Here is a 12,891-nt window from a genome sequence, read left to right on the forward strand (position 1 = left end):
CTAAGTTCAGTTTTAAGATGGCTTCTTAAACCAATCATTTAAAGCTGTGTTCTATTATTTAAAAGATAGCCGGCAACAGTCACTAGTATCAACTCAGTTGTTTTCCAATATTTTAAGCAATTAGCAAGTTAATTCTCTAGCTTCCCAAAAGCCTTTATAGGAACTAACAAACAACACTCGGTTGCATTCCACCCACAGAATTCAGGCCAACTTGGTATGGAAATCGTTTGCATGCATTGATTGACTTTTCAGAAGAAATAAATACTCTACGACCGTCCGTACTCAAGGATTCTCCCTCATCTGTGGTATGATTGAAGTTGTAGTAAAACTACCTTCGATTTTGATATAAAGTATAACAAAGACTAATTCACTCTTCCGAAAGAGATCTTTTGTAAAGGTAAACAACTATCAAAGAAGTCATAAGAAACTGAAAAAAGAGGGTGGCTAAGAACGGAGGAGATTGACATGGATTATAAATGACGATCCTTCTTTTCCTTTCCTTTTTTTCGAGGTCAACGACCACGACCTCCCCAACCCCCCCCCCCCCCACCATCCCCCCCTTCCCCTTGAGCCTAGTGTAACTTTTTCTGACTTATTTTATTTTTGAAAACGTATAAGAGAGTGTTACATACCGTTTGTGATATAATTTTACTTTAGAAGCTTGGGTTTAAATTTTAACAGTCACGAACAAGTCTTCCTCATTGAATTTAACTACTGTCTAGATCAAAACTGCAACAAAATTCTCGAACGTGATTGGCTGCCATCCGCCCGATTTGAACACAAATTGGGCAGCGCACGGTGTGCTTGAACAGTGTACGCGTCATGCCTGTTTAATTGGACAGTACCCTTCATGCACGCGAGCGCTGTTGCCGTTCATTTCGCAGAGCTAACTGCTGTTTTTCTGAATAAAACGTGTCACCGATAGCTGGTATGTTTCTCAGATTTGTCATAGTTTTGATTCATTGGTAATAGGACTACTTTTAGTCCAATTCTGTCTATAATCATACTCGTTTTGGACAAATCGGACTCCCGCAAGTTACTCTAATAATTACAGACAGAACTGGACGCCATCCCGTCCTATTATCAATACTCATCGCAAGCAGAGGCTTGAAATCATCATTCGATTTATCCTTGAACATCAATAGGGAAGCTGTCCACCTCGCCAGTTTCCGTCATGGGAGTGCCATCAACTTGATAACTTACTTTGTACTTTAATCTGATCTTTTCCTGTCAATAAAAGCATAAATAATAATGAAATATGTTTATTCATTGTGTGGCAAGGTAGTCCTGAGGGAAATCCGAGCCTTCTGATTGGCTCTTAATTGGTCCATATTTTGCTAGATGGACCGTTTCCACTAAAATGATCATAAACCGTGTCATTCTGTTTGCTAAAGCCCGCAAGTTCCACACTAAACAAGCCAGGAGTAAGTGCCTAATAATAAACTACTTACTGACCCCGCTTGCTTGAGCTGACTGGGGAATACTGGTCCTCAGTCGTTCTTAAACGACCTCGGCCAATATTACCCAGAATGGCCCTTACGCTCAGTTAATATAAACTTATTACCACAAATGAAAAAAGATATTTTCCCCGAAGCTGAAATAATCAACTTTTCAAAACATTTTTCCATCATATTCTGCTTTTTGCATCGGCCACATGGTTAAACGTTTGACCTCTAAGAAGCTGTTGATTGATAAACAAATTCTCCTTGTCAGCATCTCAAGAAACGTATAAGGAGGGGTAAGGAGAATATGTATACTGATGTTAAGGTGTAAGGGCTCATCCGTCATATCAAAAGCATATTGTCTTGCGCATCGGCCACAGAGAATTAACAAATTCCCACGGCCTAAACAAATAGTGAAGCGAAAACATGTGCAATTAAAAAAAAATTGAAATAAAAGCTTGAATCTATGCAGTGTCTAAAACCTAGGTTGACGTACCTTTGCTGGATTGGCAATCAACATAACTTGTGTAATGGCTGACGGAGGAAGGATAGGATTATATGCTGGCAACTCGCTGCCAGATGGAGGTTGAAGCTTCACCTTCATTGTCTGAAAAACAACATTTTTGTGCAACTGCTGAATGCTTCAACTGTTCAAGCTGCCGAAACGTAGAAGCGAGGGAAAAGAGTTATTTTGAATACTTACTTGCGGATTAAAAAAAAAAGGAATTAAAAAAAGGCCTGCGCATGTGCAAACGTTGTAATGACTTAGTGTTATGCTTTTAGGCTATCAGAACCAAGTTGTCACATGTGAGTTACAAACACCACACAAGCCACTAAGTTATTGTGTAAAAAACGTCTAACTCTTTGGTAAAGAAGAGTAATTCAATAGGATACCCATACTTTATTGAGCTTTGTTTTTGCAGAGTCTCGAATTTTCCTCTCCCCTACTTTTGTTTACAGATTTCTATGAACGTTCCAAATTTATTTCGCGTTTTTTTATGCCAGACAGCGGTTGTTTCTTGTGTTTTCCTTTGAAATTTGCGCGGGAAAATGGCGCGTGGGCGGCCAAAATTGCTCCCCTCGCGTACGCCCTACGTCTAATCGCTGTGTTACTGAGAAGCAGCTTCACTAACGCGCGTGAGCGAGACCCTAGGAAATAACATGAAGTATCTCACCAGCTCTCGAACCCGAGCGTTTAGCGAGAAAAGGATGGCTACACCAAAAAACATCGTATGCCAAAATGACAAAAAAGAGAGAACACTTAGAAGGGATTTACCTTTGGTACTGCTGCCTGGAAAACGAAATTTTTAACTGCAGATGATAGTGAGCTCATAGTGGAAATCACAACAACCAGTAAGTCTTTCCTAGTCAACTCTGCGCTCGTCTGTGAATTAAAGGACAAAAACAGTTGGCCTAAGAACCGCTGATGTTCAAATCTAATGAGTGGAGAGATTTCGCCACTGCCATCACTTTAGTTTAATTCAGATGAGCTCAAACTTTTGCTTAACTAGTCACAAGTCTTTGCCTCCAAACACAAAACTGAAAGCAACAGCTTTCTTCGTCTTGAAATTAAAAATCGATATAGCATGAATATTCTCTACGTACCTTAGCAAAGTGAAAAATTAATTTGATGCTGTTTTTATCGAGAACTGTTAGTGGTGGATGGCTTCCTAGATTAAGAAAATACGAAAACAAAAAAAAAAAAAGAAATACGTGAATGTTATTAGTAAATGCTTTTAGTGGCCAAATAAATGAACCGATGAAAATTACAATTCCTTACGCCACGTAGACTTATCAGGTTAAAATTAGAGCAAAAAGATAGAAAACAAAAAACAAATAAGCAACTTGCACTGAACTCTGAGAGTGACCAGCATGCAAGTTCTTCTTCCAGTAATACTGCTGAATCATTCATTAACATCACCAGAAAAACGGAAACGATCGTCAACATAAGAAGCTTCGATTGTAAAATGAATTCTGGAGAATATGCTTACTGATGATGGATATTGATAGAGGGTTAAAACAATTCACGTGCTCTCGGATTAGAAACAAACGCCAAGTATCCTAAGATCTTGCCTCACTGGTGTTGCTTACCTGGTGTAATGGTATCTAAAGGAACAAAGACATTGTCTAGAGAGGGCGGAGGGGTTGGCTTTGGTGGAGAAGGTACTGAAGGAAAAGCGGCAGATGACGATGAACTAACACTGACAGGGAGGGTTGAAGGGCTTGGCTCTATTCCTAACGACAACAGACTGTCAGCTGTAGGGGCTGCTGCCTGCTGCTGCTCAGGTGCAGGTTTCTCTTGCAGAGGAGCGACAGTTTGTTTCTGCTTCTGCTGCTGCTTCTGGGTCTGTAGTAACTCTTGACCAAGTAAGTCCAACGCACTTGGCGCCCTTGCCTGCTCTTCTGCCTTCCTACCTCCTGCTGCAGGGAGATTCCCACGAGGTAATGAACCAGCAGTTGGCATGGTAAAGCTACTGACACCCATACTCAGTGGTCCTGGTCTTGGCCCCATGGACATTGTGCCAGGAGACATGGCTTGGAATGGCATTCGGTTCATCTGCCCTGCACCCATATAAATGGGGGGCATCATGCCAGCCACCTGAGGCTGACCCATGGGTCTGACCACACCTACTGTAGTGGAAGGTGGTGGCAGAATACCATAGTTCTGGGCTGGTGCACCCCACGGTCCCACAACACCAGGCTGCTGAGGGGCTTGCTGAGAAACCACATCAAAGAATAAAAATTTCTACCCATTTTGTGAATTTCCATAACATGTTTGTAGACCCCACCTCTGTTAACCCCTTAACTCCTACATCAAATTTGTAATTCTCCTTACTGCCTTATAATGTTAGTTCAGAGAATTTAGTATTAGATCAACTAATTATCCCCAAATTGATACAATTCTTTATTCTCATCACTTATCTGGTTGATATTGTATTGATATTGTAAGGAGAAATTCTATCTTGGTCACTCATGGGAGTTAAACGGTTAAATGTGCAATATTTAGAACTCTCTTACAAGAACACACTATTCTGTAATTACAGTCAGTAGTTAAGTTTTGAATAGCTTATGGATCAATGCCAAAACAATCAGATTATTTGCTCGCTCTTGATTTCATTGCGTGACAGAAATATCAAGCTCATAAACTGTACATGTAATTAACCCTTTCATTCCCAGATCTCAATGGTAATTCTCCTTACTGTCTCCCATAAAATTCTTATAATACAACAATACAAAAATTCTTTGCTGCTGAAAAATGTAATGAAAGAAAATTAATCAAAAACATTGGGAAGAATAATAGGGGTTTGAAGTTTGTGCATGTACACTGCAGGTTAAAATTAGATGTGCACTATTTACTGTCTTGTGAATAAATATGTTTATTGTAAGGAAAAAATCAGTACCTGAAGTGGTATCTGAGAATTGCTATTTACTGGAGGCCCATCTAGATCATGAAGACCTACATGACAAAAGTAAACAAATAAATGGACAAATAAAATTAATAATGGTTATAATTTTCATGGGAGTCAGTGATCAAAACTACTTGCAAAACTATGAATAACAACTACCTACCTAAGAACTAAATTTGTAAGCAATGCTCACTATTCAGTACCACACTAACAGACATTGAACATGTAACACCAAAACATTTTCTTACATGAATGAGTTATGAAACCTTTAACCCTTGAGAGTGATAATAATCAAAGTTCTCCCAAAGTACCACCCTTAAATTAAACATTATGTTCATGAGAATATAGGAAATGACCACAAACTCAACAAGCTCTTGATTGTTAAACAAAATTCTCCCTCTAAGTACCATAGGGAATGTATAGAGAACAGTACAGAGAACTTTCATAATACTGATGTTGAGGTGAATATAGGAAATGATCAGAAACTCAACAAGCTCTTGATTGTTTAAAAAAAAAAATTATCCTTCTAAGTACCATAGGGAATGTATAGAGAACAGTACAGAGAACTTTCATAATACTGATGTTGAGGTGAATATAGGAAATGATCACAAACTCAACAAGCTCTTGATTGTTAAAAAAAAAATTATCCTTCTAAGTACCATAGGGAATGTATAGAGAACAGTACAGAGAACTTTCATAATACTGATGTTGAGGTGAATATAGGAAATGATCAGAAACTCAACAAGCTCTTGATTGTTAAAAAAAAAATTCTCTTTCTAAGTACCATAGGGAATGTATAGAGAACAGTACAGAGAACTTTCATAATACAGATGTTAAGGTGTAGAGGGTTAATGAATTAATAGATATCAAAATCAACCAAATAGGACTGACCTAAGGCTTTAAGTTCATTTTCCAAAACACTGGATGCTGGAGTTTCCATTGATGTTCCCTGTTGGCCTCCAGAGCCCAGATCAATAAGAGTAGAAGCACCAGTAGGAGAACTGACTTCAGAATTTGCCGTCTGGGTTGTAGAAAGTGGCCCAGGACTACTTGGTGTAGTGGGTGCTGCTGGAGCTAATCCAAATATCCTTTTATAATACTCTAATACTCTTGATAAGTCATCATTCACTCTGAGGATTTCAGCTGCAATAGTTTGCACATTGTTAATGCATATTAGTCAGGTTTGCATGAAAAAATTTAGTTGCTGAAGAAAATATTAGAGAAGGAAGAGGATAATCTCCATATGTGAACAAAAAATAACTCAAGCCACTGAACTTAAGTAGTGAGTTCTGCATCATAGCTGGAGAATTCTTCTATCTCTGAAACACCCTGATTAGTCAACTCTAAACAACCCCAGTCTTCAAAGGAATTAAAACCAGTTTAAGTTAATATCCAGCAGCTTCACCAGCAAATGAGAAATTATCATTCTGTTCCTTCATCAGCAGCGGCTTGCACTTTTAGTAATGGGTGGCATACATGTAAGTCCTTCTGTATCAAAATTTAGCCCTTTGTTTCCTTGAACTACTTACCACTAAAAATGGTACATGCTTTAATTAAAATCTAACTCACCTAATCCTTCATCGCCATCTTCTGTGGCTGAGCTGGCCAGTCTAAACAATTGTGGTCTCATTTTATCACAGGAGTCATACAGTTCCTATAAACATTTTGCACAAAAATCTATCAGTAAATCTCTCACAACTGTCAAACAAAAAATTTGGGAGGTTAGTTTTTCAGTTAGAGAGTATCTTTAGTTTTCTATTACATTTTTACTCTTTCAATTCCAGGCCCCCACTTAAAACCACCTCTACTGAGTGGGCTTCCTGTTTTTTCCCACTGTTATTTTTTTTCCTTTATTAAATACAGTTATTCTTAGGTTCTTGTTTTACCACAATTTTCAAGTCACATTGTGCATCTTTTGAAAACATTTGTCACTACCAAATGAGGTACATAAATTGAAAAAAGAAAAAAAAGACTGCAATGTACCTTCATGAGTTCCTTATCCTGGGCTGGAGAAGAAGGACCATAATGATTCAACATCTCTGTCAGAAGCTTGATATTATTACAGCAAGTTTCCATTTCTGTATTTCTTTTCACCAGCCTCTCCATCTTCATTTCATCCTAGAATGGAAAAAAAAAATCATCAAACATGTTGATCCAACATCTAAACTTCTTTCCTTCATTTGGTGCTCTTAAAAATGTGTTCAAAAGCTGTCTTTGATTCAAATATGCTATCAAAATCTACAGAATAAACAAATAATTACATGTCCACTTGCAAATCCATATTTAATTTCATGTGTTGATAATATTTCTGACGTATTTGATTTGTTCACTATTGAGAAATATAATTATCAACACTTGAAAATAAATTTAGGCTATATGCTGCCACGTTAATGTCTACATGTACACCATGTGTGCAGCTTACACCGTGTAGGCACCAACCTGTCTAACCATGGTCTTGATCAGTCTGTTGGCAGCTTGTAAATCTTCGGGATGAGTACTCTTCAGAAGACGAGCCAGCAGCTAGCAAAAGAAAGAGATCAATTCAAAATTGATAAACACTAATAAAAGCTGACATATGACTAAATATGTAGGTCAAATAATGATAAGATAAAAGGAGTAGCCCCTAACACTTCAAATAACATAATTCATCTTCTACTTCAATGTTCACACATTTCACTCAACAGGTAGTAAAGTCAACCTTTGATTTTTCTTCATCCTGGAATATTGTATCTTTTGGTTTGTCAGGAGGATTCTGTCAAAGAAAACCACATTTAAATTCAATTTCATTAGAAGTTACTACTTCTTTAATGTCTATCACACCATTTTTTACATTAATATTAATTACATTGATTCATAAATATTACAGAGCAAAAGGACAAAGGGACAAAAGGACAAAAGGGCATGATACAAGCTAAAACCATTTTCATTCTATATGTACATTCCTCTACAGCAGGAAGTTTTTTTTTTTCTGCTGAGTATAGTGTAAAGTTTCAAAGAATCCCTGTCACCTATTCATAATTAAAAAACCCTAATAACAATGATATCACTATAAATTAAACTATGATAAAATTCTCGAACGGATTGGTTATCACCAGCCCTATAAGCACTAACAGGATAGAGTGCACATCATGCCTGTGTAATTGGACAGTATGCTTCACATGCACATGTTGTTGCCCCACATTTCCTAAGTTGACTATTCTTTTTTTAATGAAAACATTTACTCAGTGGCTAGTTTTTTTCTCAAAAATTTTCATAGTTTTGATTAATTGGTGGTAAGATTTCATGTTGTCCAAGTCTGTAGGTAGTCACAGTGGTTCGCTTTTGAGAATCACCTGTAGGACTCCACTTGGACTCTGCTCAGTCCTATTACCATTATTGTAGGTGTTTCAATAATTATGTTAATATCATATGACCATTTTATTTTCATCTCTATCAGCTTTTTGCTTACTTCAGCAGCAGTTTGAGCATAAGGATCTTGTGGGTCTGTGGTAACAATTCCTAATTGAAAAATAATTTTAGATTAAACTATAACATTGATTTTCAATTCATGGTTGAGATTATATAGAGCATATACAAGCTGGCTGGAAAAAACACGAGGACCCATCACATAACATGACTAACAGAAAAAAAAGATGAAAGAAAGGCTAACTGAAGTGAATTCTCATGCCATGACGTCATTTCCCACCCAATACAGCTACTGAAGGGGGAAATAACCTCTTAGAGTTAACGTTCATTAAAATAAAGTGTACTCTGTCACTGTACCTTGTGTTTTTAGCATCTTGTAAGCCTCTGCAATTTTTGGTCTCCTTTGGTAAACCTACACTCCAGCTATACATACACTGAATAATGCGTTTCTTCACTGGTTCAGCTGTCCAGTCACCATCGTACTGAATAAAAGAATAATTATTAACAACAACTATCCATTATTACTGATGAATGAAAAAAAAAACACTTGATCCCAAAATAGTGTATGTGTAGGTAATGTTGCCACTGGGTTCTCTGTGACCCAGGGTACCCAAGCTGTGGATTTAGGTCACAAAATTTCCCTATGAAGTGGTTCCAAGCCAATCTAATGAAATGTATTATACACAGACTATTACATGTATTTAACCACATGAAAGGAACTTTTCACAAATAAGCTACTAAGTGGCATGCTCACCTTAAACAGCCATTCTGAGAAAGGTTGTTGAAAAAAAGGACAAAATTGCATGCAACAATCTCAAAAGGTAATCTGGGTATCCAGTAATGAACGAATTTTAATAAGTCAAACAATTAGATATATAAATTCATCAAACTTGTGACGCCTAGTCCTTACAGTGAAGTTTGCTCAGATTTCCCTGAAATCCTGAAGTTGAGGACCCCTGCCCTGAAACTGCCCATAATACCTATTGGAAGTCTGTTGCCTGCACTTTTACACTTTTTTCTAAAAACCTTTCTTGAGACACCTGTATACAGCAAGACTGGGTCAGTCCAGTGGTCTCCAGTCACCAGAAGACAGGGTGTGCAAACCCTCTTAACAATTTGAGAGTAGCTCTCACATGTCTTTGAAGCTTCCAGTCTTCTTCAGAGGATAATGTTGATTGGTTATGCATCACAATGTAACCCATTATGTTCTGCTCTGCTTGGTTGAATACGCTTAGATATTGTAATTGGTTGGTTTTCAAAAGTGTGATTGCTTATTTTAAGACACTTTTTGCTGACCTGCTGAGGGAATGCATCTTACAACTGTACCTTCAAATGCCACCTGACACAACTATCAAAAACTAACCAAATTAAAAAAGGAAACCAAGCATTTAATAATTATATATGCATTAAATTTCATAGATACCTTTGAAGATATCAATTTAATGAGTTCATTCAAGAATCTATATTTCCAACTTCACTGTGGAATCTCTGACCACAGTTTTTGACACAGGTCAATTAGCTGAATGAAAAAGAAAGAGAAAGAAAAAACAGTATTTCGTATTCTCCTACCAGTATTTTGAATTTAGAGTGATAATTAAAAGTCATATAATATTGTCTTAAGTGTTTATTTCGCTATTATTTGGATCAATGTCAGTATCGGAACAACTATGTACCTTACCCCTCCCCTAACCCAACAAAGTTGACTGGTAGCAATTTAGGCTGGGAGTACACTGTAGGGGAGGGGTGCAGCGGCTTAGATACTTACTTTTGATGATTGATTAACCCTCTATAACCTGACATCAACATTAATATTCGCCATACTATTCTATATAAATGTCACAACTAAGGGGCTGATAAGGAGATTTGTTTAACAATCAAGAGCTTCCCTACTTGGTGATCATTTCCTTTATTCCATTGACCTTAATGCGTGATTCAGGGGTGTTAATGTAACAAGAACTTAAATGCTCATTAGTTTCAGGAGTAAAATGGTTAATTACTTGCTCAGTTGCTTATCAACTTAACAATAATAAAATAATAATTTATAGACTTATATTGCGCAATTATCAATATAAGAATTTTCAATTGCGCATTACAATTAATGCTAAAAATTCAACCTTACATACATGTGATATATATATCTTTTCTTGATTGATTGACTGATTGATTGGTGATAAATATTAAAAAAAAGATTAGTTCTGATACACACAGGAGATTTGTAATTATCTTAACTTCCCCTTTACTTTCCACCTAAACACCACCTATCACCCCTTACCAGTCCTCTCCACATACTCGGTTTTGCTGTTCATACTTGCCTGGAAAAGCACTAGATATATTTTGCAAAATCAACCCAACAGGAGAATTGTAGCGCTAATCTCTTAAATACAAATCACACGATATGATGGTCTGAAGAAAGCGTAAGATTGTGAAGGAATCTTCCACAGGAAGGTTTTCAAACACAGTAGAAGAAAGAGGAACTACAAATGCAATATACTTCAATTCGGTGAAATACGAATAATTTTGGGCAAAAACATCTACCACCTGGTTTATATGAAACGTTTTATTTGAACCCAAACTTTCTACTTTCATGAGCTGGTCAGGGTGGTTCATAAAGCAGAAAAAATAAAGCAATAAACTCACGTCCAGTCCTAAAAGAGCCTCGTCTTCCCTCGCGCTTTTGACCTTTGTCGCCATGTAACGGATCCCATTGTTGGTCTAGCGAAGAAAACAGTGACAATTTTAAGCTCAGACTGTGAATCAAAATAAGTTTTAAGTTCTAACAAGTAAAACACAAATTAAAATTGAATTATAACTCATAAACTTACCCATCTAGGTCCACATTTATTCTGTCGCATACTGGTGTCGAGTAGTCCACGCCGTCCTTAGTTTTAGAAGGATACGTGGCTTTATCTGTGAAATGGTTAATTTTGGATTTCAATTCTACAAATACACAAAAGCAAATGCATTTAAAACGTTTATGTAGTACCAATCAAATCCTCCAGAGTTTCCGCCATGACGGCCTCTTAATTGAGCACCACGCATTGCTCGGTGGTGTGCGCGGTTACTTAGTCTACGACAAAATGGCGTCCGAAGTTGGTGGGTTTTCAAACGATTTGCGTGAAGTTTAGCGAAAAATATTGTTCCTATCACTACCTGTATTTCAAGAATCACACAACAAGAGATGAAGATACAACAAAACCACCGAATAAGACACTTTTGTGGTGAATATTCCCCCATATTGCACAAAGGTGCCGTGAGATCTGTTGCTTTTCTACCACGTTTTCTTTCTGTGTTGTGTGGCTTTTAAACATTTGCAATGTTATGATAATTTTCGAAAGCTTACTTTTGTTGGTTGAAAATAATTTTAGGGCTCCTTAAAGCGACTGTTCAGTAGTTGTGGCGCGATAAAAGAGGTATTCTTGTCAAGCAACCGGGGTCAACGGAGAGGGATGCGGCAAGCTTAGTCATCCCACCAGATAGTGTCAAGTATTGTTTCACGTAATAGCAGTTACTCATGGCTTCTATTGAAATGGCCTCTCTGGGTACAGAATTCCATATAAACCCTTTACTCTTGTGAAGTAAATCCCTAGTATTAAGGTACACTGTAAATCTCTTGTTTTCTCCTTCAATTTATTTTGTTTATCCAAGAACTGTACTATGCATAGTGCAGTAGTATGGGGTTATGTGAAAATATCTTCTATTCCATGGATACCATGGAGGAAGAGTTTGGTAGGTGCATGCAGGGGTTCGTCAATCTTTGTTTTCTTAAGAGCTTACAGTACTGACCATGTATACATTAATCCCAAACAACATATAAAAATGCCAAAAATCGCAATGCAAGTGTGACTAAAAAAAATTTCTTCGGAAAATGATTCATTCATCTGCACCTCCTTTAACACACAACAGCCCAAAGTTCTACCGAGTATTTTAATCCGCCGTGGCCTGCATTACCAGTCTGGTTACTTGTGGTGACTAACAAGCCATGCTCGACTCCTATGCAAATGTTTTATGCAAAACTAGTATTTGCCTCTTGTTTTACTAGTTGTTCAAATCATCGAATGATGTTCATCAAGTTGCTTGAAAAAGGCAAGGGAAAAAATTAAATGCAGGCTACATTAGTTCAAGTTTTTGTTTTTAAGACATGTGCAATGCAAAAAAACTGGTTAAAAATTCTGAGGAATTTTAACTGGAGTGAGCACTGATTGCAATGAAATAAAATAAAGCATCAATTAACACTCGTAAAAAGTATATTCCATTAGGTTCTCCATGAAAGGAGAATGTACTGACTCAAATTACTTGTGTGAAACTCACGGGAGCAGGTCTTGCAGGTCTGCAAATGGAAGATTTTGATCATAAAGAAAATGATCAATGAACAATTGTTATAAAGGAGACGGAAAATTTAATCCTCATAGGAGTTTTAACACACGAAAACGCTGTTTAAAGCTAGTTGATTTGGAATGGAAGTAATAGGATACAATAAGAATAGTTCTACGGCAGGGTCCCTAAGAGGTTAGCCACCTCCATAAAATCTTATTGAAAGCTCTGTATTCCCTTGTTACTCACTTAGTAGTACACATGTTTGATGCCTTGTGTAAGTGACATTTTCTTTCTATCCTGATTCATTAAAAACTCAATTCAAG

General features: G+C 37.1%; 1 pseudogene; it reads right to left on the bottom strand.

Annotated features, from left to right (window-relative positions):
• Positions 1-650: 650 nt before the first annotated feature.
• On the bottom strand, positions 651-11,265 carry LOC136282802 (ADP-ribosylation factor-binding protein GGA1-like; annotated as a pseudogene).
• Between the last annotated feature and the right edge of the window lie 1,626 nt (positions 11,266-12,891).

Source organism: Pocillopora verrucosa, chromosome 8, assembly GCF_036669915.1.
Source record: "Pocillopora verrucosa isolate sample1 chromosome 8, ASM3666991v2, whole genome shotgun sequence".
Classification (NCBI taxonomy): Eukaryota; Metazoa; Cnidaria; class Anthozoa; order Scleractinia; family Pocilloporidae; genus Pocillopora; species Pocillopora verrucosa.